The sequence below is a fragment of the Pezoporus occidentalis genome, unplaced genomic scaffold (assembly GCF_034315485.1).
Source record: "Pezoporus occidentalis ecotype Australia unplaced genomic scaffold, CSIRO_AGI_Poc_V1 ctg106, whole genome shotgun sequence".
NCBI lineage: Eukaryota > Metazoa > Chordata > Aves > Psittaciformes > Psittacidae > Pezoporus > Pezoporus occidentalis.
Genome location: NW_026912843.1, coordinates 24,089 through 50,332, shown reverse-complemented (window position 1 = coordinate 50,332; position 26,244 = coordinate 24,089). Strand labels below are relative to the sequence as shown.

General features: G+C 39.1%; 1 long non-coding RNA gene across 1 annotated transcript; it reads right to left on the bottom strand.

Annotated features, from left to right (window-relative positions):
• Positions 1–1,193: 1,193 nt before the first annotated feature.
• Positions 1,194–21,844, bottom strand: LOC134164341 (uncharacterized). The gene is made up of 3 exons (XR_009965115.1): positions 20,316–21,844; positions 19,988–20,180; positions 1,194–2,296 (listed from the first exon to the last, which is right to left on the bottom strand). It is a non-coding gene; the product is annotated as an uncharacterized LOC134164341 (long non-coding RNA).
• Between the last annotated feature and the right edge of the window lie 4,400 nt (positions 21,845–26,244).

The window sequence follows — 26,244 nt, the reverse complement described above, 5'->3', positions numbered from 1 at the left end:
CCAACAAACTTGCTCCTTTTCTTAATCTTTACAATGTCAAGTTTTATACGTGCATCATCTGCTTCCAAGTATTTCTTGTGCCACTGTCCCAAATCTGATTCATAACACACAGATACTGAAGCAGATCACAAAACTACAGGAAGAGTTCTCAAACTGATCAAGGATATCTTTGGGCCCTACTTATTTCATCCTTTGAATGCTTAGAGCCTCCATTTTGCTTTGACAAATTATTAGTTTGATTATCATTGTAATCTATCCAATTGCATTATAATGACATATTGAACACTAGAATTTGTGAGAGAGGTGTTATCAATCAGGAAACACATGCCTGTGTTATAAGTCACACTGTAACTGTTGTATGGACATGATAAAACATTAAATATATGCTTGTAAAACCAGCACTATTTTTAGAACTATCCTACCTTACTTTCTTTTTAAAATAGTTTCACCAGAAAAGGATTTTGCTTTTACAGCCACACCTTTCATACAGGTGAGTTTTACAAATTCAAACAAATGTCATTAACAGAACCTTATATATATTCATTAAATCACTGGGGTTTTTTTTGTTTTGGTTTTTTTTTTTTAAGAGAACAGTTAAGTCACTTATAAAGTATCTACAAACTGTTTGGAAGTCTAAGGCAAATGGGAGGAAAGACTAAGGCCCAAGCTGTATAGAGGCTACAATGACACAACACAAGGGATTCTGTTGTAACCTATATAATTTGGTTTTCTGGCCAGTCTGAGCACTAAATGTCTTAGGAGGTGGTAAACTTACCTGGAGAAAAACTGCTTGGTAATACCATTGAGGTGGCAGAATTTGTCTTTTATTATGTGTCATTACAATTTCAGCACATTCTGTGGAGCCTGTAGATAAGCAGTTCGTATGGCTGCATAATTGTCTGAAACCTCCAGCAAGGTAGAAGTGCTATTTTTTTGTTGAGGAACAACAAAATTGTGATGCTGCGCAATACCTGGAAGGCTTTCAGTCACATTCACTAGGAAAAATTAACCATGACTGGAAGAAAATTGTCAGCCAGTCACCCCTCATTTCCAACAATGCATTTGTAACACATCTGAGGATGTTCAATTCAAATGTGGCATGATAAAAAGGAATGTTTTTTTAACTATCTGCTGTACATGAATGACCATTTTGCTGCCATATGTTACAAAAACTGATGGACATTTGTCCTATTTTATTTTTGCTGGAACACTAGATCCTTTTTCATTATAAGGAAAAAAAACACCTCACAAACTTGTCTTGAAAACATACACAGTTTTGTAACAACTGCAGTAATCTGACATAACCCCACAGATGACATTTCAGAAGCAAAGGAGGCAATTTTTCTTCAATATCCAACACAGTATTTTAGTCATTTATTGACTAAATATTGACTACTTCTGTGACTTTCTCATCTTTGGGTTCTTTTCACACACAGACCAAAATAAATGTAAGTTAAAGCAGCACTAATTTACAAGCAAAGTGGTCACATATGCAGTGCTACTTCAACAGATTTACCAATTCCTACCACCTTCAATTCAGTTCCTTTTTCCCTTTGTACTTCCACTACTCCTTTATACATGCATACAGTTACACTAGTGTGCGTGAGATTATTGCACTGTGTTCTGCCTTTCTATAGAGCCTCTGAAAATACTTTTTTCAGGCTCAATATCTACAGTAAAAATGAAATATAAAGTTTTTGCATAAGAAACCAAAGCAGGCTCTCAAGAAGGAAGATAAAAAAAGAGAATCCCAACTGCAAACCATACCTTGGACTCACAAGTCATCCAGCCCTAAAGAAAGTCACTTTCTAATGTCTCAAAGACATAAGAAAACGATTATACTAAATAACGTTCTCAACTCAGTTAAAACCACTGTGTTTAAAAGAAATTAACACATACTTTTGGAAAAACAGGGAGAAAAGTCCAGAAACCAGACAGAAGGCCTGGAAATAATACTCTAAACTGTAGCGTTTCTTTAGTGAAAAAAGTCATGATGTATTGCACCATAAGTACATTCCTAGCTCCTGAAGGAAGTGGAGACATGGCAGTGGTCTTCCTGTCACACACTAGGCTCTGGTGATTTAGTTCTTTTGTACAAATGGTCACACATTGTTTTAAGGCGATGGAGAATTTTAAGGCTTGTAGGAAATGAAATACAAAGGGCAAGTCCTGAGGACTCCTCCTTGACAGTTTCTCCTACAGAGAAGCCTGTGGTTTCAAGGGACTGCACCTAATTCAGCTTGCATTCAGGCTTCCATCCTGAGCAGCAAACAGAGCTAGGGAGAAGTGAAAGGGCCTGTGGAAATTCAAAGTGCAGAACAAATATGAGTAACAGATTGAGATAGTGAGACTTACCATCACTTATGGCCACATTGCAGCTACATCACATCCAGCTACAACATGATAGCTTTAGCCACGAAACAAGAAAACTGACATATCATGCAAAGAGAAGCTTCCATCTAAAGTGCAACAAATACTTTCACATTTCATGTTATCTTTAATATTGATACTTCTATTATGAAATTTTGTAGTCAAGAAGATCAAATGTTTTATGCGATTAAAAAAAAAATTAGTTCAGAATAAAATTTTTATTTATGTACACCTCCTCCTCCGGTTTCTTTAGGAAAAAAAACCAAAGCCTAACAGTGACAGATTTACACTGAAATAAATAAATGCACTGTCTAGCAGGATTACTCCAAGCCAGTTGAATGTTTTCTCCTTAAGATGAATACTTTATTTAATAGCAATGATTTAACCAAAAGATGATTGAAAATAATTGCAATCCCAAGCTCCAGAACAGTTCTTCGAAACACAAGCCACTAACTTCAGCCAAGAAAATAAAAATAAAGCCTGCTTCTGACATGCCTGAGCGTCTCCATCAGGTTAAGGAGTTTCAAAGGGGGAAATACTACAAAAGTACTGTCCCACCAGTATCCCTATGCACTCCAGTTGAGAGTCCAGTCCAGCTGGAAACTGAGTCAATAATCTTTGCTTCAATAAGAGTAGGAGCCCCCAGAATATCACAGTAATATGCTATTTTTTTAAATCAAGGGTTTCTGCAAGAGTCAAGTCAGTGGTAAAAAAAATTAATACTCATCTATCCTTAACAACTAAGTCAGTGCAGCAGTGCTATCCGCTGCCAAGCTAAGGCCAAAGTTGAGTTTATCCTCTGTGTTACTACCACAGAGACCTGCCTAAGCTAGCGTTTCCTAGTTACCTTGCTCAACCCTTTTTCTGTCTACAAATCAACCCTGTCATTCAGTTCTTGTCCCTAATTAGCTCCAAAAGCATGAACCATGGAGACAAAGTTGTGCTGCTTCCCAACCTAGACCTGCATCCATGCGCTTTCTGAACACCCTGAGTAATATGCCCACTTGCCATTTTGGGAAACACTCAAAGGCAAATTCTCTGCTCCCTGTGTTTACACACTTTGTTTCCACAGGATTCTCAATACAGATGTAAATGGAGCAGGGTCACTTCTACAATGAAGTGACTGAAGTCCATCACTTAAGTATGTTCACCAGATCAGTGAAAAATTCTGCTGTGTACCTGGAAGGGGCATTGGAAGTATCCCCTGCTTATCCACAGCGCCCACATTCTTGATCACCGAATCTGTCAGTTGAAGACAGAAGGCTACAACCCAGCTATCTGACTCCTGCTTTAAGCTGTATTGTGTTTACTGTGGTTCAAATGTCCAAACATGTTGGTTCTGCAGGGCAAAACAAACAAAATGATATTCAAACTCTATTTAAAAAAAAATATTCTTCTTAAACCAGGTTTTAACATACAAAATTGAGATTAGTTCAATAAAGGCAGACCGAAAGATGGACTAGCCTTCTGTCTTCAACATTGCCACGTAAGACTGTAAGAAACAGGAAGGGCAAGATACACATTACAAATATACAACACTTGCTCCAAATGCTCTTCCAAATTGTGGCTATTTTCAACTCGGGGAACCTTCCAAGTCAGATGTGGCTCCCTATGCTTAGCAGTCCTCAGCATATTTCTATTTCATATACCACTTCACTCTTGCAGCACCAGTAGACCTTTATTATCCTTTGGAAACAAGCTTCAGAAGTCTACCATGTATTGCATCAAGTGCACATCCTCACTCTGTTAGGCTTATGCAATATCTCCAAAGTTCTTGTATTAGAAGAGGTGCTGAACCTTAGGTTTTAACTTGATCTCACTAATAGCTCTTTAGCCTCTGTCACATCCCAAGTTTTCTCTGTTCTGAACTGAAGACTTTGAGCCTAATCATCTCTTTCTCACACTGATCAACCCTGTGATTTACACAGAATTATTGCAAGGGTTGCAGCTCCTTTTGCAGACTTTATAATCAGTTTCTCTATGAGTCACTGATACTATCTAAAAATTTATTACCTAAAATCTTCATCTTCGCATTTTGTCTTGTAAAATTACAGGTGACTTGTGCTTAAATTGCTTTACACCTAGAAAGGTCATCTTACATTACTGAGATTACTTCATTGTAACCAGAAGTTATTTGGTTTGTAAATTTTACCATAGATCAACTGCAAAGTATTCAATGCTTCCCATTTTCAATGTAACAGCTGCCAACAAGATGTCTCTAAAGAAAATAGGACTAAATAATTTTAAATAGAGAAATACTTGGTTCAGTATCAGGAAGGAAAGACTATTTTAAGCGCTGCAGTGTTTGCCAGGTGATAAACTTCTTGTGCTTCACTGAATGTAGGAGCCAAGTTAGATTTATCTTTTTTTATGAAACAACCTAAAAGTAAAATCAGCTGTTTGTAAACAAACACAAAGTACTTGCTTCCAAACATGAAAAGAAAAGGCAGAGAGAAAACCAAGAACACAACTCCCCTGTGGTACTCCTTATTAATCTGTAGATGGGAAAACTGAGTGAGTTGACAAGTCAGGGAAGAGTGACATTTTTCTATTATATTACAGTCACATCACTACAATCTCATCTTCTGGAAGAAATGCAGCGCATTTCATAGTTCCAGTTAAAATTCATCACTTTAAACAGCAGGATTACTGAAGTCTGTTTTCCAGTAGGCTTATGATTTTCAGAACTCTGCATTCATGAGTTCATCCCTTAGGGATGACTGCCTGCAAACTGACATAGGAGACAAATTTTAACCAAGAGCTAAATCTGGGACTTTCTGTTGTGGACTCTGATCCCCAGGTTTAGTTCATACTGCATTCTCTAATACAGCATCACAGTCTGTGAATTTCTCCCTCTTCAGACCAAAATGACTGGTGTGTCCTGCCTTTCAGATCTTTGCATCCCTCCTGGCTCTAGAAATTATTATTAGGAACAGATAACAGCACATGGGCTACGATATGATCTTTAACAGACAAAGCCAGTAAAGAAAAAGAATCAATACTATATACTTCAAAACATTTGAACAAATGTTTCTATTCTGTGGCTTGTATTAAAGTACTTCCAGTGCTGAGCTTTACAAGCACACAAAGAAAGGTGCTATTCTTCCTGAAAACTAGATGTTAATATAATGGTAGTATTCATGCAGTTTATGAGATTATGAAGAATTTAGCTTATTTACTTTTCAGGAAAGTTGGGTGATATGCATCTAGACTGATATTAAAACATATCTGAATAGCTTTAATATTGAAAATTAAAATGTTACCATTGGATTATGTATGCAATTAAGTAGAGAATGATCATTACTACTGTGATGATTATAAACAGCATTGTGATTGCTATAAACATTGAGTTTGGGATCCTACCTGAGTTTATGTTGTTCCCACAAATGTTTTCCAAAGGGGGAAAAAAACTTGCACACAGTAACAAGCTGTTTATTCTTAACCACTGACATTAACAATTGACCACTAGTTACTAAGTTTCAGAGGTAGAAACTTTCTTACTTCCCTCTCAGTTCATGTAGACATTGCATGAGTGTGAGTTACCCAACTGCTAACCTGTTTATTACCTGGCTTATATCATTGTTTACTCTGATCCATCAGTACCAGAGAAGCTGCACATGCACACACACATATCCATGAGTAAAGAAAAAATTTAGTATGTCTCATAGATACCAAGGAAATACTGGATTAAAAGAGATCCTTTCATCCTGATTGCTCCTTAGCTCAGTTTTTCTGTATCCCTATTTTAAGTAACCCATGTTCTGAGAAAAAAGACAAATCTTTTCATGTCTTAAGACCTGCTTCAATCCATCTTACAGATAATAAAAGCCCTGTTACACATCAAGAAATTCTCTCTATGCACAAGAGAATGTATTTTTTCCCTCCCGTAACCAATTACTGAAAAAATTAGTAAGTAACGGATGTCTATCTAAGGGTATTTACCTAAAGGTGCAGTGGTAGAAGCATTAGCCTTCCAGAACATAAGACAACCTCAAACATAGGTTTGATGTTTCCCCTTTTTGTTCAGAGAGGAGAAATTAGTCAGGCACATTAGAATCTGGTTTCCCTTTGGATCTGAGACATGTACTGCCTAATTAACAGTAATAAGCATACAAGCATGAAAGAAGCAATAAGCATGCATGGATTTATTTGCTAAAACTTGCACAAGGAAAATCGCTCCTAAAGGGGTAGGAAAAGCAAGTCAAACAATGCAAGTGTTGGTTTATGCTGGCTCTTTTGTAGGTCAGTACCCAGTATATCAACACAAAATTCTACCAATTAAAAACATTAATCTTGAGTTGGACACTCCCAAAATCTTAAGATTTGCTTTTATACTAATTGATCATTTTCAGTTTCATTTAAGGAGGAAGCTTAAGAGAAGAACACACACACCCCTTCAGAAGTTTATAGCTTTTGAGGGAAAACTGCCAGGCTTCTAAATGCATAGCATTTTGAGGGTACAAATCCAGCCTTAGAAAGTGCAAGCAAGCCTTCTCACTAGTGATCAGAAGGAATTCCCCATCTCTCTGCTTTCTGGAAATCATTTCTTGTGTTCATAATACTCTGCTTTAGCATCCTGCTGCTCCAGCTTTCTCCTTTCTCTCCTGAAGATCATCTGTTTCTTTCTCCCCTTCTGCTCCTGAAGATCATCTGTTTCTCCCCTCTTATCCACACCTCTCATTGTCTTATTCTCCTTACTGTTCCTACACCCCAAAATTTGGTCTTGCTAGGACTGTAAGAGATAGTGATTATCATAACAAGAAACTCCTTCTTTCACATTGCTTGGTTAGGATCAACTTGCTGACTTCAGTAGTCACAGGAACTTGCTATTTTCAATTAAAAATCACAAGATAGCAAAGTTTCAGAACACTAGAAATACATCATTAGTCAGACCACTGGTCCATCCAGCTCAGTATTTGACCTCCAACACCAGCAAAAAAAGTTGTTGAGAGGAAAGCACACATTCAGCCTGCTTTCTATTATTTGTTCCCCTCATATTCCCACAACATCTACTACTGTTATGCTAACTGTTCCAATTAGCTTATGGATCTGTCATCACAGATTGGTCTAATCCCTATCAGACCAACTGATACCATCTGCCCCATGCTATTTTACTGAGGCAAGGAATAGAATCTGTATTAAGTACTTCTTTTTAACTAGTTGAAATTACTGCCCCCTTTTCCTTCTACTGTTTTGTGATTAAGCACACCAGGTACTTCATACAGGAAGTATTCATACTATAAACATTTAACAATCATAGAAAATATGGAACTGTTCTAAGGGCGCTTAACTGGTACACATTTCCCCCCAGTTATTTAAGACAGACAAACTTTAGCACTGTCTTACAGCCTAACCTTAAGCAAGGCAGGTCTATGCTAGTGCTACTACACCCTTACACCAACACTTTGGACCTAATTCAACTTTGCAAAGCCAGCAGGAGCTGTGTCTACACTTGTCAGGAGTGAGGTTGTCAGTCAGCTATGCTTCACAGCTTTCCATCTGCAGCATTCAGTCCTCCAAATTCTCTGGTGTTTTGAAAGGTGCAGGAAGTACGTACTGACTAGGTGAGAACTTGTACAGCCGTTGTCTGCCCTATCACTGGGTCTGTCCATCCTGGCCTGCTAACTTCTGAAGGCTGTGGAAACAAACAGGAATGCAGAGTACTAGTTTCTGACATTGTTTTTTTTTGCTCTTTTAAAAAAAGAAATCCTTGTTTGCGTTACATTCCCAAACCCTCAGTTTTCACTTCAACATTTTTCATCACATGATACATGCAGGAAATATAAAAACTGACAAAAGTAAGAGTTTAATTGTGAAGTAGTGTAACAGGAGTTAGATATCTCTATTTAACTACTCTGAGTGGCTCGGTAAACCTGCTGAGCCAACAGTATGCTCTTCTGAAAAACTTCAAACCAAAATCCTTGCATAAACCAGTTTCTTCACCTGTAATAAAATCTGCTCTATTAGCAAATTTGTATTCATATTAGTTTACAACGGCCTACCTAGTACACAGTAATACTAGTTAGAATTACAGAAGAGATCTTTGCAAATCAGTTTTTACAGTAGAGACAATTAATCTCTTGTCCTATTTATTTTGGACTACTGCTTTGCTTTGCCAAGCCCAAGACAAGCTACAGGTTTCACACTTCAAAATACAGCCTCTCCAAAACATACCTTAAATGCATAACAACTTGCACTATCTCAGAAAGAAAAGGAGACAACAGAACAAAAGCTGTTACAAGCACTTCTCCAATTTAAGGTCTGCATGATATTCCCTGCTGAATGCACAGAATTTAAGGACACTGATGGCATCATTTGCATTGTGCAGGTTTTGTTCATCTGTAAATGCCAGCCACACAGAGGAAATATTTGCCTAATCACAGCACTGACTGCATGCACAACTCTGTTTCAGGCTAGAATCAATTCTTACTTAGGGAAACAATGCCTCTGTAGCACAAATAAAAGACTAATAAAGCCTTTTAAGTGTAGAAAATGGCTTTCATGGGACTTACACACAATTCTAAGAGGTGACCTGCTTTTTAGTTACTGGATCAGTGTTTCCTAACTTGTTAGATGTTATTTTCAAGATTTTTAAGAGATACTCAGCTGAGATGAGGAAACATGGGAAGCAGCGAGGCACTGTGAATGAGTGGGGAGGGTGAGCCATTTGCTTCCCCAAGAGCCTGCAGCTCTGTCTTCATGCAGACCAATATCCTTAAGCCTTACTAGTGGGAAAGAGCAAAAGGGTGGGGAAGAGGGAGAGAAGCACCAACAACACTTTAAATTATGTTAAAGTACAACTTTATCTAATTGTAGCAAGAAACAATTAAGTTCATATAGGGGAAAAAAAAAAAAGCCTCCTAATCAGAACTACAGTTCCCCAAGTTCCTCTCAGCATTTAACCACTGAAGACATGAACTCAAGGAAGTTCCGTGAAGACTCACAACCTTACTTCTGTAAAGTAAGAGATTTGGCCAGACTCTTTTTGGTGATGCCAAGCAACGAGAGGCAATGGGTATAAACTAAAACACACAAGGTTCCACCTGAACTTCTGTACTTTGAGCACTGGAATAGGTTGCCCACAGAGATCATGGAGTCTCCTTCCCCAGAGATACTCAAAAGCCAGCTGGACACAATTGTGAGCAATGTGCCTGATGTGACCCTGCTTGAGCAGGGAGGTTGGACTTTATGACCCCCACTGGTACCTTCCAACCTCAACCATTCTGTGATTCTGTGAAACAGACCAGGGATGAAAAGCATGAGAGTTTAAAAAATGGCTGCTGGTACAGCTGAATTAAGATCATAGCAGAAGGGATTCATGCCAAGATACACCATATTACATACAAAATGTAAGGGCTAAGTGGTAACACCAGTTAACCTCCTGAGTCACTGCCTCTGCCCTCACACGAATATGACTAGCTTTGTTAATGTTTGGTGGGGGGTGGTGTTATATAAATAACTCCTATTACTGCTGACCAGGGCTGCCCTTTGAACACCTTCCTTCACAGAATTAAAATCAGGACCAACTTGTTAAGCTCTTTCTACTGTAACCCTCTCATGCACTGGCTGCCAGGTTCTCATAAAAATCCCAGAGGGGGGAACAAGAAAACAAAACAAGCAAATGAAGAACCCAGGGGAGAGGTTAATGCCTGAAAAATCAGAAAGAGAAAAGGAGTGAAAATGAGAAAATATAAAACATGGAGGCTACTTCAGGAGGAGGCTGTGAAAGTAGTTAGATATTTAACTCCTGTTACACTACTTCACAACAGAGAAGAGTTACTCTGAGCTATGCTTCACCTGAAGTGTTTAACTTTCCTGAAGCATTGGGAAGTGCTCTCCAGCACTAACTTCCTACTCCCTGTTTATTTCTGAATCAGGCTTCCATTATATCCTAGATTATTTCCCTTTCCCCATTATTCAAAATCCACAGTTCCTGTCCTTGCATTAGCCTGGATTGTGCTTTGATTTAAAAAAAAAACAACAGAAACAAAACAAAACAAAATGAACAAGCAAAAAAAAAAAAAAAAAAACCTACACCCAAAACCCAACAAAAAGCCCCACAACAAACTTCTGGATATCTGGGGGAAAAAAAAAAAAAATAAAGAAATCCTGGAATGCCTGGAAAAAAATTGAGCTTGGACTGATGTTTCAGTTCTTCAGGAAGTGTTTTCTGGTAAGAGGGGAAAAAAAAAAGCACACCAATAAAAAGGTTTTCTGCTTGTTTCTCTGAATGGGCTTAGGATTTATTTTCTAATTTTCCCAGATAAGCCCTGAAGTCTTCAGCAGTACATCTCTGTCCATATCCATCTCACTCACACTTCTTGTGCCCGTGTGATGCAAAGTTCATGCTCGGTATATGCTGGCTGTGAAGAGATCCTTCCTGCCAGTAAGTCCCACCAGTTCTGAAAATGATGGCCTTAGTCATGCTTGCGTAGCACAACTCAATCACGTTTTGTTCAAAAACACTCAAGAGAGAAGCAACCCTTCTTCCACTGTGCAGCATTTACAGAGAAACTGGTATTTTTTATATGCATCAGAGTTGCTGCACATCTGTCCCCACTGCCATGTCCCTAAGCAGGCGTGCAGGGCTCTGCAGACATACTGGATATACCTGATGCATGTGTCACGTGCATTAAGCTGCTGCTCTGGGATATGCAGTACAGCCACATCCTTTCAGAGACCCACCAGCCTGGCTTCTCATTCACTGCATAGCTCTTTTGTACACCCTCCTAGAAATGCTGGGCAAGAGTACAAAAGGGCTGTGTTTAGAATGCATCGAAAAAAGGATTTGCCAATAGCACTACAAATGATTAGTTAACAAATGACATCAAATTTAGTGTGGTGTAAGAAATCAGAATTTTTCAGGTATCCTGGACTGGGCAGTGAAGTATGGACATTGCCTCTCATCCAGGCCATGTTCAAAGACCCATAGTCAGACAACTACTTCCATCTCTTCTCTGTACCCTGTTTTCAGGCATACTATCTACAGTAGAAGTGACAAAAATTTCACTTGGATGTCTGTGTGTCTTCGCTAAGGCAGAGATGTGTGTGTCTGAACACGGCCCCAGAATTCTAGGCTTCATGAGTACTTTATAATCACATAAAAAAAAGAAAAAAAGAGGCCTGCTTAACTGATACGTATCAATAACTGCTATCATAACAGGAGACCAAGTTGATTAAAAACATCAGCAACTATAGCTAATAGGGAAGCTGAATAGATAATTACAAAATGCACACAATTGTCATTGTAAACTTTCCCTATGATAAAGAGAAGCACCAATTTTCTAGAGTTGTCAGCCTGCAACACTTTGTATGTGGATTAATTTACCAACCACTAAAAATAAGATTACTTCACTACATCATAGAATCATAGAACAGTTAGGGTGGGAAAGGACCTTAAGATCATCAAGTTCCAACCCCCCTGCCATGGGCAGGGACACCTTACGCTAAATCGTATCACCCAAGGCCTCGTCCAACCTGGTCTTGAACACTGCCAGGGATGGAGCATTCACAACTTCCCTGGGCAACCCATTCCAGTGCCTCACCACCCTAACAGGAAAGAATTTCCTTCTTATATCCAATCTAAACTTCCCCTGTTTAAGTTTTAACCCGTTACCCCTTGTCCTATCACTACAGTCCCTAATGAAGAGTCCCTCCCCAGCATCCCTATAGCCCCCCTTCAGATACTGGAAGGCTGCTCTGAGGTCTCCACGCAGCCTTCTCTTCTCCAGGCTGAACAGCCCCAACTTTCTCAGCCTGTCTTCATACGGGAGGTGCTCCAGTCATGCACTACCCTGATGTTAGCTCATTTTGATCAAAAACCAAAACAAAATCCTGTTAACAGTTCCAAATCAGGATGGCCCTGGACCTCACTGGTAAAGCAATGAAGGCCATTATTACAGTCTGGTTAGAAATTGGTGTTACATGAGACTATATCCCTAGCATTGCTTCAGATGGTATTTGTGACCCCTCAGCAACTCCCTTAACCTTTCCATGCCTCAGATGGAAGGCATGAAGGAGGTTATTTCAGAGGAAGCAACATCTCTTTCCCACGCTGGAATCTCTGAATGATTATCTGTGAAATGCTTGGGGTTTACTGATAGGTTTTGATAAAAGATACACTCATGGTACAACATTTTTTAGTCATATATACCATCCCAATGCACCTGTGAAACAAGCTTGAAAAATGCACTCAGTATTGTATAGCAAGAAATGCAAAACAGTAATTTGCAACAGAGCTAAAAATGATTATCAGATGACAAAACTAGGGGAGAATAGGGAAAACAACTTCTCTGTTACAGCATCTACCCACAGCTTCCCCCTGAGAACTATGTCCAAGATGTTTTCCCTCACTGACTGCACAACATACCTTGCTACTACAAACCAGGAACCAAAGATACTGCTTCCTATGACAGCTACTATAAATATGACATCACATTAATTAACCTTTTATTCCACTGTATGAGTAATATTACAGTAGAAAGTCTAGGTAATATGCTCATTTACTTTTCCATTCTTTGAACCAGTAAGCAGTCAAATTCGAGTGAAAGTATTTGAAGCAAGCTTCCTATGTCTCAGTTTTTACTAAGTTATCTGCTCAGCATAAGAGACAATTTTTTTCTGATACATGAAGCAACAATTCTGCAACAGGTACTAACCTGCAAGCTTTTCTTTTGTACCTATTTTACCCTGAAGTGGTTCATTCAATCAAGGAAGACTTCTAAGCAGATAGTGGAGCTGCAGCAATGGCTAAGTGACACTAATGAGACCAGACAACTTAAAACCTTGATTTGTTTCTGCCTTGTACCCAAGCTGACATCCTGCTGAGATCCTTCCACTTTTGCCTCCCCTTACGGACCTGCAAAAGCCACAGCTCATCACAGGTAATAACATTAATGTGACTTCTATTGGGGTTGCAATACAGTTTTGTATTGAGAGCATTTGGACACTACTGTTTGCCTAATCATTCCTCACCTAATTAATTATACTGACAGTTGCAGATCTTCAGGTACATAAATACTGTCCTGTGTTTGCTCAAGTGGAAGGATTCCTGTAACCCACTATATTGACATTAGCATAAAACCAGCTGCATAACCTCCACCCAATATGGAAAATACTGGAGCTTTCTGAAAAAAGTGCATTAAAAGCTCCTTAGACCTCTATGTTTTCCCACTATAAGTAGTTCCTTTTTTTCAAAAGTATATTACAATTCTTATTTGATCATTCAGAGGGAATAAAAGAATTCATCACTCCGCTACATTACTCAGCACTTACACATACAGCTAGGGATGAAAAGAAAGAAAAAGTACTTGTGTCTAAAGTGTAATATTTTGTCTTAATGGTTTTCATTCCAGTGGAGACACAGAGAACTCATTCACCCAACTCTTCAGAAGAGAGCCTGCGGGACTGACTACATCAGCCCTGTCTTGTGAAATCTGGCCAAGATTTACTTTAAGGGAGATCCACAGAAAAATGGATTTCTCCCAGCAGGAAAAAGAACTTCACTCTGCAAAAGGACAAACCCTCTACAACTGACCACATGCACAATTCCATTAAGAGTTAACTGACTATCCAAGCTTCTGAACTGACAAATCACTTACCATGCCAAGCACTCCTCCCCAGACTATACACTCCATGCAATATATTCACTTTAACACATGCTTCAGACTTGCATCTTTTTTCGAACAATTACAATGTAGATGAATGTCTCCAGTAACTCCATGTCACCAGTTTCTGAGCTTTCCAATGTGTGTACAACCACCTTGTTTGGTTTGGTTTGGTTCAAGACTAGTAATATACAAAAGAATTTGCTTTTGAATGCCAGAACTGTATATGCCAGCAGGTAAATATTTCAGCACTACAGGCAGAATTAACTTTAATGAAATGACAGTCAAAAATTTGGGGACATATTTATGGCTAGTAGCTCCCTTAAATTCCATCTTGAGTTACACAGAGTGTCTTGGGACGCCTGTTTGTGACTGTCATTCAGTTACATCATGGATCTGATAATTCTAAACATTCGTATCATTTTGAGAGTTCTCATTATCACTGTACTTTTAAAACAAACTTCTTATTACACAGACCACCCATAATGTCTCTACTGACTCTCCTTTATCACAGACTAAATTCAGGTTTCCAGTTGGAAGCCATCAGCTTTGAAAGAATTGGTTAAGTATTTTAATGAGGTGCTGGTTTAGAGCACCAATTTTAATACTCAGAAGGAACAACAGCTGGTAACTTCCAGCCTCCAAGGCTACATGACACATTATTTTTTAAGAATATAAACAGGATTATTTAATGCTACAAAACAGAATTAGACTTTTCATTCTCTGGGACTGTAAAATTCTTTCAATATGGATTACCTCTAGGTTTTCAAACACTATAAACATTATCAATTCTACTCAATGCAAAAGCTTCCAGCTGTGTCAGTCTTAAGACTGCAATTAAGAAAAAAATCATGCCAATTAATTGAAGAGCCTCACAAGATAAAGGCAATACAAGGTTCTTCTGAAGGACACATCCCAGTTAATATAAGACTCCTGTTTAATCGTCCAGCAGTCAAGTGCATTCTATTACTTGGCATTCTTGCTTAATTGGAGTTGTACAAACAGAATGACTCCGCAGCAGGTTAGGCATGGATTTTACATTAGTCACCACAACATAAATAACATATTTGAAACCTCAGCTATGGACACAGCAGATTATACACACAACCAAAAAGAGAACGCTTCCAGAATCATACCTCCTACTATCCTAATCGTCAAAATTAAAAGATACATGTTCCCAGAAGGACCCCAAATGTGTCTTGTCCTACTCCCTCACCTCCAATGAGCAGAGGCTAATCAGTGGGTAGAACAGGCACTGGTAAGAATGTAGTCTGGGTTAAACTACTATAAAACATGCTTTAGCTAGGTATTTAGCCTGGTAATAAACCTGCTGTAAAACAAAATGTAAGAACAGCCCTTGTACTAAAAATGCTGAAGTGAAAGGTGTACGTCTTATTCAAAGTTACGTGGAAATAAAAGGCTACTTCAACCACCTCAGCTTGCCATCTGCCTCTCTGCCAGGGTGCTACCATCTCTTCTACAGAGTCAGCAGATCATGAAAGTGTTACCTTATCATTCAGGCAAAAACTCAGGCAAGTTAGCTCAGAAAACCAATTTACATTAGGAAGCCTGTCTAGCTCATTTTGCCTGCAGGGGGTTACAAGACACTCCCATCACCCTTCTAGGTGCCTTGCACATGGCAGCAGGTAACCAGAAGTGACAGGCCATAAATGAAATAAACTACAGTGGATTAAAACGTCAGATATTGCGAGTTTCTATTGGTATTTTGGGGCTACACATTTCCTCATTTCTCTTGGCAAGAAATTAAGGTGAATTCTACCTGATCTTTTCAAATTCCTCTGCACTCAGAAAAGTCGAATTTTAACTAAAAATAGTAATAATTACAAAAAGTAACAGTGAATTAAACCTAACACACCCCCCCCCCCCAAGTAAAAAAAAAAACGAATGAAGCTTGCAAGCATCTATCCTCCCTTGTGTTTCAAGGTTTGTTATTATTATGCAACAGGAATAAATGTGCTCCATGTCATCTAAAGACATGCGATCCCCTTCCCTTTCATCATATAAACAAGATAATTCACAAGAGCTGGTTCAAGTTCAAGATTACAGTTATTTCCCAACAGCTAACCCAGGCTGTGATTTAACCATGCCATGGAGAGCACAGCTTGGCTGCTCAGACACAGGACTGCACACCAACAAGCTCACATAGCTCTGCTGTTCCCATGGCTAACCTATGCTCAGAAACATGATGTAGCACTACCTAGGGATCCAAACTGCTCCAAGCCAAAGCGAACTCAAGTATTACTTCACTGTCACCTTAAAACTGGAAGCACACTACCAATGTAGCCAAGCTGCCTTTCAGCACAGCCAGGTTGAGCACAGCAAAGCTCTTGAGGTTCTGCTGCCCATGACTTGCCCTTGCAGAGCCACCTGGCTGTGCCCATAAAATCACAGTAACAGTGAGGCTGGAAAAGACCTTTAAGATCATTCGAGTCCAACCTCTACCCCAGCACTGCCAAGACCACCACTAAATCGTGCCACTGAGGGCCTCATCTACACGGTTTGTGAACACTTCCAGGGACAGTGATTCCACCACCTCCCTAACATCCAGTCTAAAGCTCCCCTGGCACAGCTTGAAGCCATTATTTTCTTGTCCTAGCACTCATTACTTGGGAAAAGACACCTCCGAGTCTCTCCATCCTCCTTTCAAGTAGTTGTTGCCCATGCTGCACTGGTCAGCATTCCTTGCTCCAAGAATGAGGAATCCACACAGCCTAAACACGGGGAAGCCATTAGGCCTGTTGCTATGGGCTACAACATACAGGATGTATACTATCCAGATTCTTCTATAATCAGGAATTACAGCCTTATACATGTCCCTGGCAATAGTGAATCCACTGTATATAAATTGTGAGTCAGTCCACATTCTCTCCTAACAAGAACATGAGTTTTATAACATTAGAAGGTCTCTAAGAGGCAGCACTTCAATCAATTTCTAATTACATAAGCTGTTACTCTTCTGAATAAAGAATAATGATTTAGCACACCAGAGTAGTTCCTAAATTTTGCATGGGGTTTCTTGCCATTTTCTCTCCTGCTAAATGACAGAATTCAGTGATTTCTATTTTGTCCCAATTATTCATTAACTAAAAGCATTTCTTCTTATAAGCTTAACATATAAAACAAACTTCTGCTGTCATATGCTTCACCAATTATAATCTTAAAAATTATTTTATATATGCACATACAGTATTTTAAATACTGCAATGTCACAGAATTTACTGGCAACCCCAGTATCACCAAAAACATAAGTTCAAAGAAATATAAACAGTAAGATAAGAGCAAAGCAAACTGTAAAGGTCACAACCCATGCTAGGATGATCAAATGAAGGCAGGTAATCAAAACAAACTATCACACTTCAGAACACTTAATTTAGCAGTTTCCCAGCTGTTAACTTCCTAATACAAATTATTTAATTTCTTTGGAAAGAAAAATGGAAGACACACCACAAAGATGATATGGTAAAGAGAACTGAAAGGTCCTGGAACGCCACTGAAGAACAAAGTCGCACTGTCCACAGCTGTGTGTCCTTAAAGACATTTTATGTCAAAACCCTAGCTCTCCAACTAGTAACACTCTGCACCTAAACAAGAAGCTCCTCTGAGGAAGTATGAGCATGTAGCTTCTTCAGCTTATGGCCCTTCACAGAATAACACAAAACAAATTACTCTCATACAGTGGTAGGGGGCCTTAGGGAAGGAGGCAGTGACGATTCCAGAGGAGCAGTGATAATTTTGCACAGCTCTTTCTACTTATGTATTACTCCAGGTTGTAGAATACAACAAACATAAGCAAGAAACAACTGCAAATATCTGGAAGATTTCTGTCAAGTGCTAAACACTGCAAACCAACCTGCCTTCTTTCTCTCCCACTTCTGTTTTAACAGCCTCTCCCAGCCACCTGCTCCTCCTACATCTCTTGAGCTGTCCCTGGCACAAGACAACAATACATCCCAAATCAACTGCCACAGAACAAGAATTGGCCAAAATCCTGTGGCCAGATGAGCACTAGGCCTGGCACTAGCTACATGAAAAGAGCACATGTTCCTTTAAGCATCAGCAAGTCTTCAGCTTAGTGTTTACACACAGGTAGAAAACAAATAAGAAAGTGCAGTGTAGAAGAAGATACGACTGAATATTTCCCTAATAACCTAATACAGATGAAATGAGACCTGACTAGCAACTGTTAGATGCTTAATTCGGTATCTTACCTTTCATCAGAAGCACAAAAGTCAACTTTTTCACAAATACAGTATTTTACCATCTGAAATATGGCTATAGATACAATTTCAGGGGAATGATGGCTGCTTGTTGTGTTCAGAGAGTCAGATCTAGAACAGCTGGTATTCCACAGAATCCTTGAAAGCATCTGAATTAAGCGGCTAATGAACATTTCAGCTGGAGGCTTTATAGGACATTTTAAAGCTTGCACATAGCACAGAAGAGCACTTGGACTCTGAAATGGACTATGACAGTATTTGCATATATCTGGGTAGGAGGGATTACCCTCTCTGAATATTTTCAAGAAGTTCTGAATGCCCATGTGTCTTAAATGCCAGCAGTCATCAGGTTCAGCTGATCAAAATTTATTTGTGAAATAACCAGCTAGAATAACCCTCCTGGTTTCAGATTGCTACTTCAGTAGGAAGGCTGACAACCCGCTCATACCAAAAAAAATCTGCTCCTTTTCAGCACTTGCTTATTTTGCTGTCAGTCACTGAGGCTACTCTCAGTAAATTGACTCAGGGCCCTGGTTTTATAATAATTTCATGCCATAACCAAACTTAAATAGAGGAAGCCCTCATATGAAATAGTTACAGTACTTTTGATAAAGGAATGAAATGCAAACTTCAAACTACCTTTTAAGAGGCTGGTGCCTTCTCTGCTTGTACTAGAAAATCTGCACTTTCTGATCTGATAATAAAAAGAGCAGCAGAATAAGATAGGGATCATGGACCTAAGATTGCAGAGAATAATCGTAATAATTATTTTCTAGAACTAAACAATAGGAAATGCTAGGAATATAAACAGGGAGGTTGTTTAGATTTTGATTGTTTGGTTGTTTTTTTTTCCTTAACAGAGAAACCAAGAAGGGCAGCTGAGCACCAAAGTGCACTGACAGCCTGCAGGAGACACACACCTCATTTGTATTTGTAGCTTTAAAAATTAATCCTGCTGCCAAGGCTAGTGTTGATCTGCCCCATTTACAGCCACAAGGAACAAGAGACAAACAGCTGAAGTTCTGCAAGACCTGGCATGCCAAAGTAAAGGCACTGCTTTATTATTCGTGGCATTCTAATGCGTGAATCCTCCGTCAAAGAAGAAAATCACCAATGGCAATTAAATATGAATAAACACAAAGCACATTCAAATAACCACCCCGAGGCGCCCGAAGGAGACCGACTTTAACCAGACTCACACTTACCCTCCTCAGCATAGACCTGAACCACCTTTGTGTCCAACCACATAAGACAGACCTTCCCTTGAATGTTGTTTTGTTAAAAATCAGAAGCTTAAAATAACAGTACAGTTTTTGAACCTCTAAATTGTTTAATATATTTCTCACTGTCCTGCACTAAGACTTTTATCTTAGGTCAGAACAAAAGAATTCCAGGCCCATGCTAGTGTCAGATACAGAGATTTTTGAAGTGATGTAAGGACAATAACAATTATATGTTGGAAGGTTATTTCTGAAGAGCAGGAAGTTCGGGGGGTGTGGGTGGGTAGAGAAATCAAATTGTGTTCCAAGAATAAAAAGGAAAACTTTTAAAAAGTTTTTTAAATGCACTTCTCCATTTTATCTTTCTTCCCCAAGACCAAAGGCAAAGATCTTGTATTGTGATTCTTTTACACCAAAAGAATTCATGTATCTATAAAATTATTATTCTCCAAAACAGTAAAACTACAAGATTTTACTAATGAAACATAAAAATGAAAATGAAAACATTACCAAAGTGTCCCTCAGTTCAATTGCAAGATACATAAACCGCTACCTGACAGCGTCAGTTTTCCATGGCCACAAAGTGTCACAACAGGAATGGCATGCTTGAAAGATTCCTTTAATAGATTCACCACAGTTGAAAAGCTTAGCAGGATGTGACCAAATACAGTGATCATCGTTGCAGGAATTGTATAAAGAAATCAACTCCTTAAGCACTCTGTGTTGCAGTTTCAGTTAATTATCAACTAGAACAAGAAATAAAATAGACCTTGGCTATCAAGCCAAGACCGGAGTTTTCAGGAATGAATCATTTTGCCCACTGTATGGGAATGGGACAGGACTTCCACAGAAAATCCCACACACCTTCTGCCTCAGCTTACTAGTACAAGTATAGAAGTGGCAACAGTGGTGCCACCATCTCAGGAAGATGAACTGCTGTTCCCACTGCTGCTGCACATGGTCATGCAGTTCGCCTTTTCCAGGCTGCAATTTGGGAGGTTGAAAATAATCATATAGAAGGCTTTTTGTTGGTGTTGTTACACTTCTAACTAATCTAGGAGCCTTAAATAGTTTCATTACAAGCTGGGTTTATGACATCTCTATCATACAGAAACTACTGTATTTAAACCTAAGTTTAAAGCACTATTCCAATACAGAAGAAATTTACTTTTATGATTACTTAATCTCCCCGAGCTCAAATAAGGTTATGCAAACAAACCTGCATTTGTCAGAGTACAGAACAGTATCAAAACTATCTTTTGTCAAAGATAAATGAGGCTATTCCATTTGCCAACACATTTTTCCCACTGCCTCCAACAGCTGTAACCTGCCAACGACAGCAGCAGTAAGTTAACTGCCAAGTCAACCCCACAAGTTTTTATTCATTTAGAATTAAGAACAATGTACTTCTTAAGCACTGCTCCCTCTCCTTTTCTTGACAGTACAAAACACATCACGTATACTTAGCATCTAGTATACTCCCACTCAAGCTGTACAGTATGGCAGCATCCAAGCATCCACAATTTTCTGCACTGAGGCATAAATGGACCGTAACTCGTCAGTCAGTTTGCTTATGCAAAGTAGGTATTACAGGTCACACACATGGCAGGAGAGTAGTGTGCAGAAGGTATCTTGGAGATAAAAATCTATGTGAATCTACAACAGAAAAGGTATGGTTTTAACCTAGAAAAGAAATCAAACCCCACAGCTGTCTTCAAGAAACTATAGCATGTCAAATTAAGCTTTGCTTATGCTTAGATGACCTTTCCTGGAAGGGCTGTAGCTACTTTTTTTAATCCCTTCCAATTTCAGCTTTTTCTAAATAGACTAGAAAAGAACTAAGCCTGCAGATGTGCATTTTGACTAGTGTTTTATAGAAAAAATAACTTCATCTGTGAAGCTCGTGAAGAAGATACTCAAACCAACAGCTTCTCTGCTACCTGTGCTCTTTCTCCTCACTATGACTGCACTTTGTTACTTGCACTAATGGCACAGATGAGAGCCAGCCTAAGAACGGGAATTTAAAGAGCTCTAATGTTTTATATCCCATTACTTTAAGTGTCACATGCAAAATTAAGCTAGTATAAATAGCTCTCTACTACATGCAGGGGAACTAAAATAAGATCTTGCATACTGGATGTCTAGTATCAGAGATCATGTTTGTGAAAATGACTGTACAACAGGTACCGCATCCCTAGTGGCAAAAGTTCCTTCAAGGGGAGAATCCAGCAGGGACAAGACTGTACAAACTCGTATTAGGTTTTCTGGTACTGTGCAGTGTGTGGGCATCTGTACCAAGGGAGTAGCCCATAGAAGAAGGAGTAAGAGGAACCCTACACAGAACAAAATTTGGCATGTGATAAACATAAGGACAGAAGTCGTTTGGCACCAGACACACAGTACCTAAACTAGATAAATCATTTTATTCAAGCAAGTTAAGTCAGATAACACCTAAAGCTTTAGAGTCATTTCTCTTGTCTGCTTATGTTTCTGGAACATTAAAGAAAAAAAGAAAAAAAGGCTCGTTAACCAAGTGTTTAACTGCTGCTCTGTACTGATGAGCTCAGCACTCCTTTAGCTGTAATTTGACATGCTTTGCAAAGCTGGTGATTGTGAGCGTGAAAGGGCTGAGCATTGAACAGAACCTGACTCTGAATTTGTTTCTCTGCAGCTGTCTCAGCTGTGCTGCCAGGAGAAAGCAAAAAGCAGTGACACCCCAATGAACTGCTGGTGAACCAGGAAAGCAAGCAGAAACCACAAATGTGAAAGTACATGCAATGAGCCTGCATCATAAAGAAAAGACTATTTTGAGCAATATTCTTTTCTTAGCAGGAAGGCTAAAGGGCTCAAAAGCAAGTGCTTAAAGACTTGCATGTATTTTGGAATATCTGAGCACGTCTATATGTGGTCTGATTTGCTGAAGAACTCTGTGTTCAGCAATTGGGGGGGGTAAGTGTTCTCAATGTATCCTCAGAAAAAACAAAATTAGGCCTTTTATGGTTTGGGGGTTTGATTTGGGGGGTGAATATATTGAAACATTAATTGGATTTGGAATAAGGAAAGTTACTGGTGTGCCATTCTCTCTAAAGAACCAGCTCTTGAAATCATGCTTACACAGAGATCTCCAGCTTTCAGAAGTAAGAACACTAAAATTTTCATTTTTTCAGTTGCAAGGAAAAAAAACCCAACCAAATAAAAAGAACCCCAAACCAACCCAAATCTTAAAGCCAGAAAAATCTTGTTTGAGCTTTACAAGTCTGCAAGCCCATTGCATTAAGGTCTAATTAGTAACTTCCTGCTATTTAGATTTGTTAGTACTGAAGGGAAAGATAAGTTATCTTCATCAAAGGCAAAATTAGCTTAATGAGGATAATTAAAATGTGGTTAAATGAGCCCCCTTCAAGATACATTTATGGAACAAAGACATAAAATCTTGACACAAAATAGGCAAGGTTATATGATCGCCTAATTTTGTCCAACAACAAAGTGGCATACAGCAATAACATACCATATCTGACACTGCAACAGAGTTGACATTTTTAGATGGCTAACAAACCTCCACTTACCCAACTGATGCAGTTTGTCAAAAATTTATCTTGGCTCTGCAGTGGTAGCATTCATATCCTTTAACTGAAACAAACAACTGAACATTGAAAATTCATTACAGTGATTCAAACACAGAGTAGAGGCAGAAATTAAATAATTAAACGTTAAACATGAACTATAAAGTATGGAAGAGAAAGAAGTTAACAGAAAACAAATGGGTTAAAATCTTGGCCTATCAAAGCTGCTGTATAGTGGTTTAATTTACCAATCCCCACTCTCTTTTGCTGTTGTCTTACACCACTAAGCTTTGTACACCATTACAGCTTTGTATCCCATGATGCCTGTAAGACTATCTCAGCCAGTGTCAGTTTTCCAACACATCTGAGACACTGCTGTTACTAGGCTAGAATTATTTCATAGTGACAGCTCAGAGCAGGATATGAAGAATATATCTTGACCTTCCTAATCTTCCCGGTCAGAAAGAATGAACAACAGCTTCATGTGCTACTTATCTTCTTTCCTAACTACTGTTCAGGCCTCATCCAGCTTACTCCACTAGCTTGCAAAGCTTGGCAGAACATCAGCAAAGGACAGGTACAGTCAAAACAACAAGCAGGTCTAAACTGTACAGCATTTTTCTCTGGGGTACTGTGAAGTTGTCTAGTATCTCCTCGTAACAGTGGAAAGTAGAAACTAGACAGGGAGAGCACTAACTCTGCTCATCTCACGGACCACAGTCCACCTGCAAAATGGCAACTTGATGTTTTAGAACTTTGTTTTGGTTATTTGCAGAATAGTTATTTGCTTTCAATAATGAAAGCAACAGAATCAATGTCATATTCTCTCCTCCTCCCTCCTCTCCCATGCAATTACACTAAAGTTTTGAGATTCTTGACATAAATTCTTCTATTGCTAAGAACAAATACAAGGAACAACTAATTGTTTGACTTTTTTCTGGATGTATACCTACCTACTGCACTTCCTAAAAAGCAAAAAGTCTCGTCTTCAATCCTGTATGTGTCTTAGTGATCCATACGGAAATCAATGAAAGGTACACTAGTTACAAGAGCAGACCCAAGTACCTAGTTCATCTACCAAAAACTATAGTTAAACACTACTGAAACAGTACAGCATTCCATACTGATGCTACACTAAAAAGCTAGTCTTAGAGGCTAGTTTCACTGTATGTTGCTGAAAATGCACCACAGCAAATCTGCATAACTCCCTCATGTACAGTACATATTCTCCCTCATCACATGGCACCCAGAAGGGGTAACTATTTCATATCAATGTCACTTTTACAGACTGGTGACTGCTTTATAGCACCTGCATCTGTAACAGCTTTCTTTCTAGCTGTGTAGCATGCATCTATCACATGCGGTTACATCTCACTGCTTGATGACTTCTTTTGAAATGTACTATACTATGCCTCTCCAAAGCAGAAAAATGCAGAGCATTCAAGCGTCATTCAATGAGTGCTCAGCATATACCCCATTTCTTCACTTGCCTTACGAGAACAGCAACAACACAGATAAAACTGAAACCTTGCAAAAGCATCATTCTTGGACATTCAGTTGAAAAAAAAAACCAACCCACAAATATTCTACTTATAAGTTCAACATTTGCACACCTGGTTTTACAAAATCAAAAGAGCAAAGGATTTCAAATGATGATACTCCACATTCTTAAGCAAAATAAGCTACCAAATGACGGCCTTAATACTGACCAAACAAAGTAAAGGTTCTACTTTTCTTCATATAAGCACTAGAAACGCCACATGTAACTCTTCAGTGAGCTTATTCTTTGGAAAGCGGAATGCTCATATCCTGTATGTGCCATATTCTGTTGTGTGATCACAGATCAGTGTCCTCAGTTACCTGTCCTCAGCCTACCTGCAAGCTGAGCAGCACAGTATCGTTTTTTTGCCTGTGGATAAGACAGCATTTAAAAACCAAATACAAACAAGATTACGGGATATAAAATACCATAAAGCTAAATTCAGGGACTAGTCAGAAACAGCGAGTCGAGTTACTCAGCAGCACAAAAGGCCTCTGTGTTTAAGAACCTGCCTTTTAAAGAGGTACTGTGTATTTCTTCCCTGCAAATTAACTGCTGTTACTGTAAGTTGGATTTACCAAAGCAGGGATGCTGCTCACTACCAGATTGTTAAACAAATCTGACAATTAGGCTGGAGATGGAATTGCCCCAATTGCCCTAGCAAATGAAACTTTAAGTAAATGACTGCTTTTCCTCTGTTCCAAAACACAAAGTAGTGGGCAAGACATTTAAAGATCCCTTTCTTCTGTATTTCTATTATCCAGTGCCTCCAAATGTCTTAAATACCTGGAAGGTGGGACCAGAATCCAGTTCCTCAGTACCGGCTTTTCTAACTTGCATTAATTCTTAACCTCTCTTTCTTTATAGTGCAAGGTTACTTGCAAGGCTACATCTGCATTAGCTGTCCAACCCCCTCCATCTCAGTACAGGAAATGCACTAACGTTAACCGCATGCCATTCAGCAGCCCATAGTACAGCATGAGTTACTCTGTGCTGTGTGCTGCAGCTTTCCAGAACTCCCACTGCTGTAGCCTTGTGAATCAAAATGGATGTTGGCAAACTGCAGTAACTGCAAATAAAGTTTGTTCACTGTCTCCTAAGTCTTCCTGAAAACTCTGTGCACAGAAATTCAGACATTTTACTTAGCTACACTGTAAAGCTGGCACTGCTGAGAGGTAGAGGGAACAAACTGCTGGCACTGCCTACAGAGAGGTAGAGGGGACAAACTACAGAACCATTTCCTGGCAGATAAACTGATCTATTAAACAGAAAAGGCTTGGTTTAACCGAGTTCTATTGCCCAAACCAGAGTGAAAGCTTCAGGACACCTTCTTAACAACTGCAGTTCAGAAGCAGGGCAAGGAAAGAGCATATAAAAAATAAAAGCAGAGGAAGCGCTACAAATGCTTCCACTTCATCTAACATCTCTAGATTGGCTTGGGGAGCTGTTGCTACACAAACTCTGCCTGTTCCCACCACACATAGTAAGTCTCACTCTCTGCTACAACAGACTAACAAAGCAGCATGGCAAGCTTTACCAACCGAGTATCAGTGACCTCCCCACCTCAAGCTAAGAGAAGTAACAAGTTTGCCTGAGAACATACAACTTCCTGAAATGAAACCGTATACAAGCAGAAAACCTTCATCTACACACATTTCACCTGAAGTCATGCAAAGCTCCGCTATATTAGCTCTTGTTTCCAAAGCA